The 16,758-nt window shown below is 36.9% G+C and overlaps 1 protein-coding gene across 1 annotated transcript in view; it reads right to left on the reverse strand.

Moving 5' to 3' along the window:
• Positions 1-16,758, reverse strand: part of GPR158 (G protein-coupled receptor 158) — a 202,805-nt gene that overhangs the window by 62,131 nt on the left and 123,916 nt on the right. The gene's annotated exons all lie outside the window — the stretch shown is intronic.

The raw sequence follows: 16,758 nt of genomic DNA on the forward strand, positions 1-16,758 counted from the left end.
TCTGAGTGTGATTAATACTACGGTTGTCTGAAAGAGTAGGTGACTGATCTCAGTGATGGAAAAGCTCTCTTATTCTGTGTTCCTAAGACAACTCTGATCCTCCAGATTTCCATTAACAACCTTTTCTTCATGGAATATATAATCTATGTTAAGTTTTTGCCTTTCTAGTTCTTAAGCATGGACAGAAAAGGAAAAAAAAAAAGTAATCTCTACAATTAGAATGCAGCTGAGACTCACAAGCAAGGACTATAAACAGAGACCTTTCACTAGATCCATATGTGCAGAACTTCAGCTGTACATGTGAATAAGGAAAAGCATGGCCTCAAGCATGGTTTCAAGTAAACATGCTCCTCACTTCCTCACTGTATTGAGGTTACAAGGTGCAGGCACATAATGACTATAGCACAGTTCCTCTCTTCCTATTTTCATTTTCAGCTGGCTGTTGAAGACAAACATACTAGAAATAAATTCTGCAATTGCACATTTGCTGTCATGAGGACCGCAATTTGTCTAGGTTTGTAAAGCATCCAGCACACTTCTGACTGTTGCTCTTGCTACTTGAGAAGAAATGAGAGTTGAAGACTCTTCAGAAAAGTATCTCTTAAAGGCAGCAGCTCCCAGCACTTGGCATCTGAATTTGAATTCAGAGGTAGCTGAGCCTTACATTCCTTGCTGTGCATGTGGCAAGATACTACCAAACCATTTCATCAATAGCATTTTTAATCTTTTAGAGCTAGGATCTCCTAGCTCTCACAAAGTTTTACCAAAATGTTTAACACTTAACTGGAGAAGTCTGGCCTGCCAGCCTTACAAGTCCTTGAGTTAAGGTGGACAGATATAACTCAGGAAACCTCCTCTACCTGTCACACAGGTTCAGAGGAAAAATGTTAAAAAAATAAAACCAGTACAGAAATAGACACTTAGATGGCTCAAATATTAATGCTTTAAAAAAACTTTGAGATACTATAGAATATATATTAATTCTGTGGCACTGCAGAATTTTGTTTTATGTTTATGGTATGTACATGCATATGAGGGGATAGTTATAAATCAAACATCAAAGAGGCTTTTTTGCATGCAAAGTCTATACACACTTCCTAATCGTTTCTCCAATTGATGTGCATGTATGTGTGTGTGTGTGTATAAAACTAAAAGAGCTCGTATACATATTTTTGTATTGCGACTTTCATATACAAAAATAGATTCGATGTCTTCCTTGTGATTTCATTTTTTGCCTGCAAAACTATGATTTCTTTTCAAAATTTAGCTGCTTTTCAAACTGACCCTATACCACATTGATTCCAAAATGCCAGAACAATTCAATTTAAGTAAATCTGTGTTCTTCTTTAGGAAAAACACAGAACGTCATCAAATTCAGTTTCCTGCTATCCTAAGCAACCCTGAAATAGACAACTAGTGAAAAGGCTTTCACTGAACATCTCTTCTCCATGTCACTATTCACTGTGAGCCCACAAAACACTGCTCCACACAGTATGTGGAGAAAGTCCATTTAGCTTCTTTCCTCAATCACATTCAATTAGTGTGAATTGGTGTGATGTGCTACTACAACAGGGAATAGAAATCTAGAGTAGAATTTGTACACATCTAAGCTAGGGAAGATAACTGAAACATCTAAGTCCAAGACAGTCTGCCTAAGACCTCCATACATTCAATGGAGAGTCTCATATCTCTCCAGAGAGCAGGTTACGTCATACTTCTACAGGCATCTAAGGTAGGTTAAGACCCTTTTTTCCAGAAATGCCTGTTTTTCTCCATAGATTATGAACCACAAATTTGCCACACAAATTGCCACTCTGCAGGTTTACTCTCAGTTTTCAGTATGTTTGCATATGAGAAAGACTCTTCTACACTTTAGAGGCAGCAAGTAACCCAGAAGACCATGCAAGCCCAGCAGATATTCCCCTCTGAAATACTGTAGAATACTGAGAATGGGCTGGAAAAGGCTCCAGAAGTATCCGGGTCATTTTGGAGACCTTCTTTTTTTGCTAGCACTTGCACTTTTTATACTGGGATTGACTTCTGCGCTCTTTACAAGCCATAAAACAGTCAGTGTTGCAAAGAAAAGCAGTAACAATGATTTTTTTTACAGAAATCTCAAAAAATGTTAACTGACTTAACAGGAATGCCTGTGTCTTCTAAATACAGAAATGAAGTCTACAGACATAGAGGTTTGAAAATGGAGGAAGAAGAGGAGTACAAGAGGTTTAGAATGGACTCAAAACAACTTAGAATGCTGTATGTTCTACATGTTAGCTCAAGCTGTCTGCTTTTCCATTTCCAAAAGAATGGGAAGATTTTGGAAGCAAAGATGGCTTCACAGCTCAGGTTAAGTTTGCATGAACCACTGAGTGACGGGGTACCCCCAAAACTGTGAGAGATGTTTTCTTCTGAAAAAATTAGGTTCATCTTTTTTAGAAACTGTGAGTAAAAACCAAATTTTGTTCATTAGTGATGCAAATCATCTCAACTTTTTTTTTAAAGAATTATTAATCTTCCTATCAGAATAAAAGCTGAATCCATGTGAGATTCATCATATGCAAGCATTCCCCAAAAGACCAGCCACACTGGAAAACCAAGAAGATGATTTAGACAAAAAAAAAGTTTTATTTAACCTGGTTTAAAATTACTACTATTTTAAGCTTTGTTTCTCAAAAGAAATAGAGACCTTTAGGAGAATCTGACTAAAGAAAGGAATGGGCCTAGAAATAATGAGCTCAGACTAGCCACGTTGACTACAAACTGGCAATAAACTTTCTAGAGCAAAATCTAGACTCAGGGAAGTCAGAGAAGTCAGAGAAGAATTCCCTTTTATAGACCTCAGGAGGAACATCTCTAACAGTACAAGAGCAACACACAGCTCTGAAAAACCAGTCTTCAAAAACTTCAATACATGTAGGTGGCAAGTAACTAAACGGAAAAACAAGTCAGAACAGAAATCTCCCACAAGGAAATGATGCCTGAAAACGTAAAGCAGGAGAGAGGGATCTCTGAACTTATTGTCAGGAAAATGTGCATGGAGTTGAAAAACTTTACAGAGGCTGCAGAGGTCATTGAGTGGTTGGCGAGAAGACTGAAGTACAATGGCCCAGGGAAGACGAGATTCAGATGAAAGGGGAGTTGCAAAATGTGAAATCAATGATTGGGAGGCACTGAGGGTGATAAATTCTCCTTCCCTGGAAAACAAAGTTTCATTGCTTCTCAGTGATTTATATTGCTACTCATCAGCCCCCAAAATCAATAACTACAGTCAAATCCCTAAGGGATAACAGGCACATCTCATCTTTCAAATATCCTATTTGCTAACCTTTGCATACATTCTGGTTTTCTATAAAACTATGTTGGCAAAAGCATGAGTAAACATATTGATGAATTCTTAATTGCTTAACATGGGCAATTTCTTTCTCAAGAGACACAGATAAACCACAAAAACATTTGAGCTGTAAGATTGTATCTGATGGGCATACCCTTCCTCTTTAACATCTTTTTCAGTTGTCATTAAAAACTTAAATCCTCTTATTCTCTCAGATAATAAGAAGTCTTTTCATTTCTTACAGATTTGAACTCAAATAGCTAGAGTAGTATTAGCATTTGCAGTTTGTTTTCTTGAAATATGCCACCTTCTCTGTAACTTAGGTTTAGGGGGTTTTTTGATTAAAATTGCCATTTATTCCAAACCTGTAAAGTAACGATAGTGAAATAAAACACGTATAAGAAAAGAAACTACAAAAACCAGTAACACACTATCTTCAGTGTATCAATTAGCAGGTTTCTGAGAAAAGTTGTTGATAGTTAATGTTTTGACCTGTAAAATTTCCAAGTTCACTCTATGTTTTTCAGGGATAATTCTTCCTGCTTCATAGTACAGAGTATGTACCAGCTACTATGAACTTTCATTCAGTTCTTCATGTATTTTGCAAATGTCCTTGTGAGTAGATGCATAGTAATGTCCCTTCCATATATAGCGCTATTTGCCCTGAACAACCATTCTCTTACCTGCTTGTAGCTGTCCTTCTGCTTTTCTGTTTGTGTTAGGGACTTGTAAGGTACTGCAATACCCAAGCATTTGAGAGTCTGTAACTGTTTTGCAGTCACAACACCACCATAAGGAACAGAAGAGCTATTATACCAATTTTACAGACAGTTAACAACAGCAAAACATCTGTACCTAAAGACACCTCCACTTATTTGCTGCAGAACACCCTACCATCTCAATTTCCCTGATTATCCGGAACAGAAACCCGGTCAACGTGCACCAGAGCTCCCATCTGGTCCCTGACAGAGATACTGTGGAAATGCAAGTGGGAAAGAGAAATGGAGAGGTTGGCAAGTGCCAGGTCTCACCCTGCTATGGACTCCGGATGACACTGGTTCATAAGCCCAGACCAGGGAACTCAGAAGTGCACCATCACAAGTAAGGCTACATCCAGAAGGAATTTACGTGTCTAACCACCAGTAAATGGTCCAAAATCTAGGGGTTAAAAATTCCTTCTCAGTTGTTGTCTAATTCTGGATACGCCTAAAGTCCCTTTTATCTTTTGGGGGGTCTATACTCTAGAATGAATATATTCTTAATACACAAAAATAATTACTGAAGTAATTATAATTACTTATTGGTGCAGGCATAGGAGGCTAGGTCTCTCCTTTTTCTATGTAAATACTCTAACCAATACGTAAGATACCTTCCCTACTAGATTGTATAGTTAGATTCATATTTGTGCTTATACTTCTGCCTATTTACTTTTGTTTAGTGATCAATGTGAAGTGGAACATTGGCAGTTCAAGAAACTGAGAAACTTCTTATGCTAGAACATTTTAGAGACAAACTGCTAAAACTTTCTTTGAGAAGGTCCAAGTTCATACTTTAGAGATAGCAAAGGGAGCTTGCATGGTTCACTCGAAGACAGGCTTCAAACCTGCGACCCCTTGTGAAGGCAGGCCTTTTCCCATGCTTGAGAACCAGGCCCTGGTAAGAGGCAGATCATAAGCCACAAATCTCTCTTCCATACGTTCAGCTGACTAAGTTAGCTATTGCCAAATGAGATGTGCTGGCTTTTGTGACTCTGATTCTTAGCACACAGCTATCTAATGTAAAAAGTGCCAAACTGCCCAATTAGACCACAAGGTACCAAAAATTAGGCACCACAATCTAGAGTTGCAATGTCTAACCCTGCTAGTCCTAAAAGATATGCTGCGATAAAAAAAAAAAATATAACTATTCAGGAAAAACATTCCCTGCTAGTGACCTAACTATTTAATCATCTTAGTCTCCTCTCTTCCAAGCTGGTCACCAAAATGACTGTAACTGGTATCTGCTAGGTTCCTTCCTGTTGCTGCAGCTGAATAAAGCAAGCATTAGAAATACCAGTCCTGGGCAACATCTCTCATTTGCAGTCCTGACCCATCTCACTTGCAGTCCACAAAATGTGCTCACTGGTGGATCAACAATACAGCAGAGGGAGACTTTCTTCAAATATTCCACTCCTTTCTAACCATAGCGGGAATCCTCAAAACATTTCACTGATTTATCGAAGAAAGCATCCACCCTCTGCTGGGAGAGACATATTCTATTGTGTTTTGTTGCTAGGCAGTCCTCTACATTTAACAACTATTATTTATGTATATATACGTGCTTCTCCATCCTCCCCACTTGGCTGCTTGGAGTGCTGAATAAACTGTACAATAAAAACAGCAGAAAAGCAGACGGAAGAAATATTTAAGAGCAAAATGAACAGTCAACACAGTCAAATGAGGCTGTAAACAGAAACCAAAATAAAACTTTAGGGAGGCAGGAAGAAAGACAATATTTTTATAAAAGAGAAGTCAGGCTGGGGAAAGATAAGCAGGTAAGATGGTTAGGCAAGACAGAAAGACAGACAGACAATGAAGAGTAGTGAGACCCCCATAGGTGCAACTGGCCACAGCAAAAGCTCAGAGGCCACCTTTGTATAGGGTGCATGGAGCACACAAGGTCACAACCTTCTTTTTCTTCAAGGTTCTTGAACGCTTGCTATATATATCACAACTATTTATGATTTAAAATAAACTCATTCGGGCAAATTTTGACAGGATTGTTTGTGACACAACTGAGAAAAATGCATTACTCCAGACAGTCTAAGGAAATGAATCCAGTAAACTTCAGCTTATCACACTGGAAAATTTCATGTACTATAGGAAAGACATGCATTAAATAAAAGAAAAATTTATTTGAACGTGCTCTAGAAATCACAAGAATCTTGGCCTGCTCTCTAGAATAATATAATGCTCAGACAGTGTTTAGCAACAGGACTTCTTTATTTCTTTTTCTCTTTTACACTATGACTGGTTTCAAGTTTCTTTTTTCCCATTATCTCACCTATTTCTCATAGTGAGCTCTCAGTTATGACCAAATCTTATTTGAACTTAGCTCAAAGTTCCAATCTATTTTTTTGTTTGTTGAAAATAATACAAAATGAGTTTTCCCAACTTTATTACCTTCTCAATAATTCAATCACTGTCAGCTTGCTTGTTTGTTTATCTGAGCAGTATCTGGGACTTTATCATTAAATCAGCAATTATGTAAGTTAATTACAGTATGAAAATCTGATTAGTTATCTACAATGAAATTAATTTCATGTCTACAAGTTTTTGATCATCTCTGTTGTCTGCTATATACACTGGAGAGGCAAAACAGAAATGAGTGCCTTTAACAACAACATTATTTGGTATGAAAAGGCTTTTGATGAAAATCTAATATACTAGAGGCTTTCTTCCAAATGTAGTAAGTACTGATGAAACTCATCCTGATCAGAGAAGTGTTCCTTATTATTTGTGTTACTCCTTCAACCAACAGCAATACAACCTATAGAAAGTCATTTTAGGTTAGGGGTCAAAACAGATCAAGTCTCTTTTCCTGTAAACCTAGTAGTGTTGCATGCCCTTTGGTTCCAGAAAATTACACAAAGAGCAGCTAAAAACCTAATTTGATTTTTTGCAATATTCTTGGTGAGATCTTAAATTGGCAGATACCTTTCTGTTACCAAAATCAAAACAAAAGGTGTTAGGTCATTGCCTGATTCATCTATCTTCCAGAACTCCTGGGTCATCATAAAATGGTGAATATGTTTGCCTAACAGAGCCTTTGTCTAATGGCTTGACATAGATGTTCTTCAGGATTGTAAGAGACTTGTTATGGTGGCATTTTGCCTTCTCTTCTTTTAGCAATGATTGGCAATTATTTGAACATAGAGTGTCTGTTACCACAGCAGTAACTTACTCTCATTATGACTCCAAAGATGTAAATAGGCCTTAAGGTTTGGGAAGCAGATACAAGTTTTATAAATATGGATATCAATAGCTAACTAAATAATCCAGTATGCACATCTTTAGAGACTGATTAATTCTTCATAGATTTCAAGGCAAAAATTGACTCTATGGGCCAGGGACATCTGCTGCAGAGTTTCAAACCAACATCTAAGTGATTCAGAATGTGGTAACTTTGGATTAGGGAGTTTAAGACAGTGAGTTGAACACTCAGGATACTTCTGTACCTAGTACATGTTATATTTCAGAAATATTAGGCTAGTTAACAGATTAAACAGGAATAGTAGATTTAGCAATACACTACTGGAATATATAAAAATAGTTTGGACTCAGATCAATCTGGCAGTTCACACACTAGGACTGACATGGATGAAGAGATCTGAAGATCAAATCATACCTACAAGGTTTAAAAATAGTGGTTATTTCAACTATTTCCTATAGAAGATTCCCAAATTCCAAAGGAAAATAAAACTTTGAACAAGATAAAATATTTGAAGGAAAAGGCAAAAGAACTTGCATACAACAAAAAAAATGCTTTATTTCTTTTCTTGAAGCTCATCATAGTCTGTATAAGTAAAAGCTACACAAATGCTATAAAAATATAGCAGTGGATTATTAAAAAAATAATCATGTATAGATAACATGATTAAATGTTTATTTCAGTCAAAATGGTAAAGTCAAAAAGGTCTTGATCGCAGAGGAAAAATACCATCTTCAACATATATTCATCTGAAAAAAAAATTAACCCAAGAACTGTAATTTTTCTCATTATCCAAAAATATTTCTGCACCAAGCTTTGCATAAACACCAGAAAGTAGAAATGTAGCTCTCTGTAATATGCTTTCAAACAGCAAATATCTGAAACGGTAATGTGTTGCTCTCTTGATGGAACTCAGCTACCATGGTATCAGAAAGCAAGAGCTCTTAGGGCAAATTCATAACAAGGTACTAGTCCACCACAAAAGCGCTGAGAGTTCGGTGCACCCCAGGAACATGCTCTGCATTCACAGCTGATCTACACATGGGTATCAGTCGAACGCATTTGAGATACGTTGGAATTAACGTGTATGTACACTATGACCGGATTTTGCCTCTCCAATGGATTCAGATCTCCAGAAGCAGTAATACAGAAAATTATACTGCCAAATGCAGTAATACGAGCACTCTGATAAAAACTCCCAGGTATTCAAAATGATTCCTTTACGCTTACTTTGGACTTTTTGGCTCAGTATATTTCTTACCCCCTATAAACCAACCTCACAGAGGACACACAAAGCAAGAAATTCCTACTGTATATAATATGTAAGAGGAGAGTAAGGTAAGATAAGTAACTGGTAGACTTTATTCACCAAGGCAACTAAGACATCCAGAGGACCACATTAACATTCACACACTGCTGTTAGTCACAAAAGCCTTGCCTGATCTAGTGTGCATCTAAATGCTCCCCAGCACCTTCCACTACATATATATAAATCCATCTAATTCTTAACAGTGCTGAACTGCTCAACATCTAATGCCCATCTGAGCCCTTCTCAGCTTTCAGCATGTAGAAGCCAATCTCAATGACAAGGCCTGATAAAAAAGATGAGAACTGAGTATGGCTAGGCAGACACAAATCATAGCCAGAGGAAATGCTTCCTTACTGCTCAGTAACCCCACTCAGTAACAGTGAAAAAATGCATTTTAGATCCCTGATTCATCTGAGAGAATTCAAACACATTTTACTGGATGTGCATGCCAACTATGAGGCTGCCCAGCAGTCTAAAGCAGGTCTGTTCTCAGCCCATGCTGAGATGTGGCTCTTCCAGTTTATACAGCATACTAATATATTCACTGGGAGAACCTATACCTTAGAGGTTAGTTTTGTCCCATAAAAATTAATAAATCTGAGTTACAATTCATTCTTCCATGACTGTTCACTAGAAGATTCTGAAACATTAATCTGAGCAAAATTCAGACCTCTTCTTGCTCTTTCCCCTTGACTTTGCAAGCATGTACACTGTTCCCTATGTATCCTAAATCCTGCAGGCTAAAGCACTCCAGCAGGAGTGGTGGTTTTTATTCACACTCCAGTATTTCCCTCTGCTTGGTTCATCATTTAATTCCTGTCATGCAAACTGGATGCAGCTCTACAAAAGATAGTAAAGTAGTTCTGAAATAAAGTCCATGTGGGACTGGAACCAGGCTTTTATCTGTTAGTATTTTTATGGTTTAATCTTTTGAAGCCTACATCAAATATTCTCAGATCCTGATCCTTCTTTTCATACAAAGCCTATTTTCTTTGGCAGCATAAAAAAATTGCATGTTACCAGACATTTGCAAAGATGAAAAATTAACCATTAACCATTAAATGTGTTTTTACTCATACTTTTAAGAAAATATTTTTAAACATCAACACTTTATTGTTATTATTAGTAACAGCCACTTGTAATGTGATTCTTCTTCATTGATCAGGACTCTACTGTGCAAGGCACAGCTAAGCTGAACATTCCCATACCAAAGAGCTCATAATTTAAATAGAAGATGAGAAACCACAGGTCAGTGCAGAGGAAGGACAACGAAAGAATAAAAGATTTATCATCTACAGTTATGTAAGTGGTGGTTTAGGAGAGGAGAAGAAAGCTTGCAAAGAGTAGTGAGAAACAACTGTATCTATGCAAATAAAGAACAAGCACTGAATGTACAGCCCAGAGTTTTGTAAGTATCCTCTATTCCGTGTAATCGTGACAAAGAAAGTAGGTCAGAACTGCATCAAGGTACAAGATGATACATCTGTCTTGTTTTGATTTCTATACTGTTTAACTGCTCAATTTTGGATTAATTTTCCTGTTGCTGTTTTACACTTTTTCTGGTGTTTAATTCTCAAAGGCAAAGCCCCCCATTCTGTTTTCTCACCATTATTCTTTCCTTTTCCTCTTATTACATTGCTTTCACTTACAAAGCAATGTGCAGTAGAAGCAACAGCTTTATCACCCACCTCTGGCTCATTTAAAAGATTAACACTGACAAATAATGAAAATTGCAAATGATCTCTGTAATTTTCTTTGAAGCTTGATGGATGTATGATGCACTATGAGAGAACTGGGTAAATACAGAAGTTATTTTCTTCCACTTGCAACTTGTGTATGATAAAAAAACCTCTCATTTTATCTTCTTTTTTTCTATGGTTTTTTTTTGTCCGTGCATATTACCTTGGGATTACTTAAGAACTTCTCTGGCTTTGAAATTCTCCCAATGATTAATTTGCCATATTTTTCTCTTTGTTCCTTCCTTTTCTGAAGAATGTGCAAAACGTACTGAACTGTATCATGCCATTTAAAGAATTCTACTTTGGATTCAGATTTAAAGAGAGATTGATGCATGGATGCTATAGCATTCCTCAATACTTGCACATATTTGCAGATCTTAGTCCCACATATTTAGAGCAGACACAAATCAAATAGTTTGTATAAAACTGTTTGAAGGACGTACAATTGTTTTTTTCTATGTGGTATTAATATACAGAGTGGTACACAATAAATTAGGTTTGTATCACATGGCCAAAAGGTGTTTCTCCCACAGATGTTGTTCCTTATTCTAGTGAATAGTGTCTATTCCATGCCCGATACTACACTTACTTCTAAGAACAGGAATCTAATCTCTCCCTATACGATGTGGTGTAGATTTAGATCGATGAGGTACTCTTTTAAATGTCTCATTTTCAGAAATAAATCAATCTGTCTAGTTTCATGGTGATCTTGTTATCTGCTGGTCCCTAACTTTTCTTTTTTTAAGCCTGGCAAATTAAAATTTTGACTGTTTCTGCCAGATGACTCTATTATATAATTCTTAATGTTAGACAGAGGAAATACAGCATATCTTACACACTTGTTGATGAGTTTAGATCATTTTTACTGCACCTTGTATTTTATGTTGAAAGCTTGTCTCTGCTTTCAGTGTTATTTAGATTATTTCTTTCCACTTACTTTCTGTAAGTAAAAAGCTAATTTATTATTTACACGATGATAAGCAGTCTTTGACTTTGACTAAAAGCATTGATTAAACCCTACTTCTCTCACTTCTCAGTTTAGAAGTAAGAAGTTTAAAATGTTACATGGCGAGGAAAATTTTCCTTTAGGAGTATTACAATTCTATATAATTTTTCCTGTACAAATTTCACTGTTTATCAAATTACTTTGCCTATATACTGAAAACTGCATAGCAATGTCTAGCAGTTGATATTAGAAACCCTAAAACTATCATTGTTTGCATCTTTTAGATTCTAAGCCTGTCAAATGAATGAATACGAGCAGTGTTGCCTTTGGTGAATGAAACTCACCTTCTTAGGGATATCTTTCTTACACCAACTTCACTCTTTCACTTTCTAATCTCTCCTAATCATTAATCATTAATCATTAATCACTCTATATGGTGTGACACCTGCACTCTAAATAGACGATTAGGAGGTACCTAACACATTCATATATTAAGGAAAGAAGGACTGAGGAGAAAAACTGAGTGAGAAAAAATACACATTTCACCTACTATAATATTCACAGTGAATAGTGTTGGACACGGAGATTCTACCTTTGCCTTCCCCTCTGTTTTGACTCAGAATACTTTGTCAAGTGACACAGAAGATGATAGGTAAAATATCAGGTTTTATCATTCAGTTGTACATACTACACCAGTCTGTGTCTTACCTTTGGTATCTCAACCTCTCATGCCAAGGCACAGCGAGTTATCACGCTCTCTGTTTCATCCTGACAGGATGGGTTTACGACTGCATTCACATGACAAACAGCTGGGTACTACTCTCAGATTATCTGAGTAAACTCTTCCTAGGCATCAGATGTCTCTACTCTTATTTTTCTTCAGAATTTTGTTGATGCAGATCACAACAGCAACCAGACAAGAGCTGAGTCTACCGCCAGTGTCACAAGGGAGTTCAGCAAGATTTAAACACAACCTACAGGCCTTTCAGTTGATTATAGCTGTTGCTCCTTGGATCTCAGGTATGAAAGTAAAAATAAACAATGAGAAAAGAACATTTGGTGGAAAAATATGAATATTCCCCTAGCTTTCACTAAATCCACTTGGGTAAATGAAAAAGAATAATTGGAATTTATCTCTCACCAACATTAATTAAGTTAAACAATTGATGTCAGGACTGTGTTTTACTGAGACTATGTCAAATGTTGACTATAGCTTTTAATATTTTCCTTTCCATCACAGTTCAGTTCTAGCTCATCTGTAATATCAAAAAATCTTGTCTATGTAGTTGCATGGTTTAATAAAAAAAATGGTGTATTGTTATTCATTATCTTTTCCTGCAAATGTTCTATCACATTTGTATTTTGTACTAATACATAAGAGATCCTTTTTTTCATGTACAGATTTCTGCAAAGCTTAAGTCACTATAATAAAATTTAAGTATGTATTTAAGTACATTCTAAAATAAACATTGTGCATACTATCTCAACTCACTTGCCCAGTGGCCAACGTTGTCGGGGCCCTGTGTCGGGGCCCTGGCTATTTTACAGGAGTATAAAGAGCTGAAATAAGCAACAGGCTGTTCAAGGTTACCGAAGAAGTCCTTGAAGGCAAGAAGAGAGAGAAACCAAGACAAGCAGAAGTATGTGCACCTGGGAAGGGAGTCGACACAGCAGCCTATTCGAAACTGAGCAGATGCGCGTGGACAATGCTAGACAACCAACAGAAATGCTTTGCAAGGCGCGTGGACGCATGAGCTTGCTGGAAAGGTTATATAAGCTAGATAGGCAGAATAATAAAGTGGATTGAACTTGCATCACATTGATGTGTGTGTTCTTTCCCGTCTTGCCAATAATGGGCTGCAGCACAACGTGATCATCAAATTATGTTAGTGTAAGAAAAATACTTATAATTTCTAGCCTGTATACAACAACAGTTATATAAAATCATATGCATAATCACTCACTAACACTTTTTTGTGTTTTGTTACTCTAATTCAGCAGGAGCTGGGGGCCAAGTGAAGACTTCCACTAATTAGGTTTCTTTTTTCTGCAATTCAATAGGTATTCCTCAATAATTCCTTGGCTTGCCTATGGCACCAGCATGGTCTGTCACCCAAGTGCTAGCCAAGCCCCTAATGGTTTAGCTTTGGAGAGCAGAGCAAAGAGGATGAAGTCACTATAGCATGGTTCCAGGCATTAGTAAGAAGCACAGAATGAATATTCCCAGCACTGTTTTCCTCCCTATGGATTCACGCTTTGATCACTTGAAAATCAGTGCTTTCTACAATCACTAGCCAGCTCCCCACAACTACTACTTTTCAAACACAGCAGGCTTTGAATTTTTGCACATGGTATCGCTTCTGCTGTATCAAAAAATTAAAAAGTCCTAACTAAATACTATGGCCTGTTTTTCAGGATTTTTTTTTCAAAATCAAAGAATAAATAAATAGAAACAAAATCAATTAGACAGAATTGCATTAATCTGGAGGAGGATCATCAGTAACTGGAAGATGAAGTAAAGGGTAATCTAGGGTGAAACTGTGAGAACTGGAGAAAACGGAGAGCCTCAGAAATAAGAGTGGGCCAGTAACTACTGGCTCAAATCTGTGCAGATATAATAGACAAAGCTGATCTGCCTGTTTATAATTCAGGGAAGATTAGTGTGTTGTTACCAATACAGTAGAATTTGAATAATAAATTTTGGTGAACATCATCATTTGCACTTCCTGTTTGTTTAGAAGGGCATTACAACAGCTGTTTTTCTCACCAAAAGCAGCTGGTTGGTGATATTATTTTTCAATTAATGACAGTGCACTTTGAATGGATTACAGCATGTAGATCTGAAAACAATGACAATTAGTGAAAGAAATTAAGCAATGTAACATAGTAGGTTTTGGTTTCCATTTAATTGGAGGATAGGGAAAGTCAGAGATGCAATAAAGCTCTTCTGAATACAGCAATTTTTGTATGCTGAAGGCTCTCAAAACAATCTAGGACAGACTTGGTGAATGGATCAAGAAAAAGTCAGAATTAGTAAAGTATACAGGAATGGGGAGTAAAGTTTCAAGAGGTTTAAGAAGCAGCATTGAAAAAACCTAGGGGGATTTTTTATTTTTAAATAAGAATGTAATTTTGCATTAAACCTTAAGTGAACAGAGATCTAATTGAGTTATTTAGAACTGACATTGCTGTTTTATCTCTTTGCATTGTATATGCACTGTGTAATTCTGCACTTAGTTTAGTGTGAAAGTTAAGCTTTTCAGTTTTGTCTTCCAAATCAAAACAGGGGAAGAGATGATACAAAAAGGGAAAAAAAGCCTTACATCAGAGGAGAAGATCTTACTGCAGTCATGCTTGCCTGGCCAAAACTGATGAACTCCATTTCATATTTTCACTTCCATTTCATGCTAGGTGTGGAAAACATATCTGAACATATCTATCTATGTCAAGTATATATATTAGTCTTCAAGCCCTAATGTAGCTCTGTATTATAAAATGAAGAACAATTTGTATAGATAAAGACAACTCTACCTCTGTATGCTTCCACATTTCATACATTTTCTGAAATCAGTTATTAAGTCTTTAACACAAAGAGCTACAGAATCCTCCCAGTCCTTTTCAGAAACAAATATAAACACCAATTAAGACAAAAGTATGTAAAAAAATAAAGAATCAGACCTGGAGAACTAAAGATCCCTTTGCACGTATGTGACTTATAAACTACATGACAAACAAAAAACTCCACTCTACCCCTTACTATGAGTGAATGTGTGTGTGAATGCCAGCTGGTGCAAACCACACTCTCTGTTTAAATCTCAAGTCTTTTCTTCTTTTTCATTACATCTTTTTCTGCTTTGTGCTCCCTTTTCCAAACATGAAGCAAGTGCGCACATTTAGATAATGTCCATGTACAGCAAAATGTCAAGAGTTCATATTTTGAGAACTTATTCCCCATAATCCATAGCTTCAGAAATACAATCTTCTCCTTCTTAAAGATTATATAGCAGACCTCTCTGGATATGTTTTTTGTGTGCTCTCTACTTCACACACTTACTGTTCCACTTCTCCCTCGTGGTGAATTGATAGATGACGATAATGAAATCCTGACACTTCTGTAACAGTTATAATCTTCTTTGTTTTTCACAAAACCATATTCTTGCAGTTGGGGAAATCAGATTTAATCTCTCTGTCTGATCATTAATATGACCTTCATTACCACAGTATCTAGGTCCCTCCTGTAAGAATTTTAAAATAGAAATGACAAATTTTCTCTTTTCTGTTTCAGCTTGTAGGAGTAACAGCCTGATTAGTAACTACCTACGTATGAAAGAAAGAGAGCCCTAACAGAAAGAGTGTGGGAGCATAAAATTGCTAAAACAGAAAAGTCAGGTTACATGCTTTGCATTTCAATTCCTAACAGAATGTGTTATCAGTGGACAGCCTTACATAATACGAGAATGAGATTTGCAGAGAAGAAAAAACTCTAGTCGAGTATCTGTATCCCAGCTGGGAGACAGGCTAATCAGGAATTTTCAGCAAAACATTTTTCCCCAGATAATGCCAAACTGTCATTTTGTACTTGCTGTACATTTAACATTGCTAATGTCAGTGAAAAGGGGGGAAGTTTTTCTCTGAACTCTCTCCCATCTCCGTTCTCCTCTCCCAGTGCGTTGAAGGGAACATTTGGTGGTGAAAGGCCAACTCTTGGGCCGAACAAGTCAATACTACTGCCAGGCAACGGCTGACAGAGAAGAAACCTTCTTCCATTGCCAGTACCTGAGTATCCCTAATACTGAGTTGCTAAATCCTGTGGACAGTCACTGCAAGACAGTTATCCTGAATGGAATATGACATCATGGTTGAAATTATGGGAGTAAGACAAAAACTGGGAAAGAAACTGAAGAATCTGTAACAGGTGAGCAGTTTGCAGACACAGCCCAGCGTGAGCTGAATTAATCTATGATAACACTTCTGACATCCTTTGGAGTCAGTGTTGGGGAAACACCAGGTAGTTCTGGAGCCTCTGCCTTGGGAAGCAACTAAATGGCTCCAGGACTCTAAGCAACTGGGAAAGCAACTGGGGGACAGCCATGGAAAGAAAAGCCCTTACTTTATGCTATGCTATGCATTTCTATAAAAGTTTTACACCATTTCTACACCAGTTAAGGAAGTGAAGGATGGACTTTCTGCTCTCCTCACTTGAAAAGAAAATCATGGAAGCTCTGAAAACCCAGGGAAGAGGCATGCAAGAAGCAAAAAGCTTTTGTACAACATGGCAAAAACAAAACTTTCTTCCTGACAACTGCAAATTCAAAAATGAAAAACCACAAAAAACTATTCTAGAAATGCATGATTTTTTTCTTTGTAACTTTAAAGACTACTATAATTCAAAAAATAATGTATAACAATTCCAGTGGGACTTACATTTATTATAGCATTCCTCACACCTTACTTTAATACAGTT

Source organism: Rhea pennata, chromosome 2 (assembly GCF_028389875.1).
Source record: "Rhea pennata isolate bPtePen1 chromosome 2, bPtePen1.pri, whole genome shotgun sequence".
Classification (NCBI taxonomy): domain Eukaryota; kingdom Metazoa; phylum Chordata; class Aves; order Rheiformes; family Rheidae; genus Rhea; species Rhea pennata.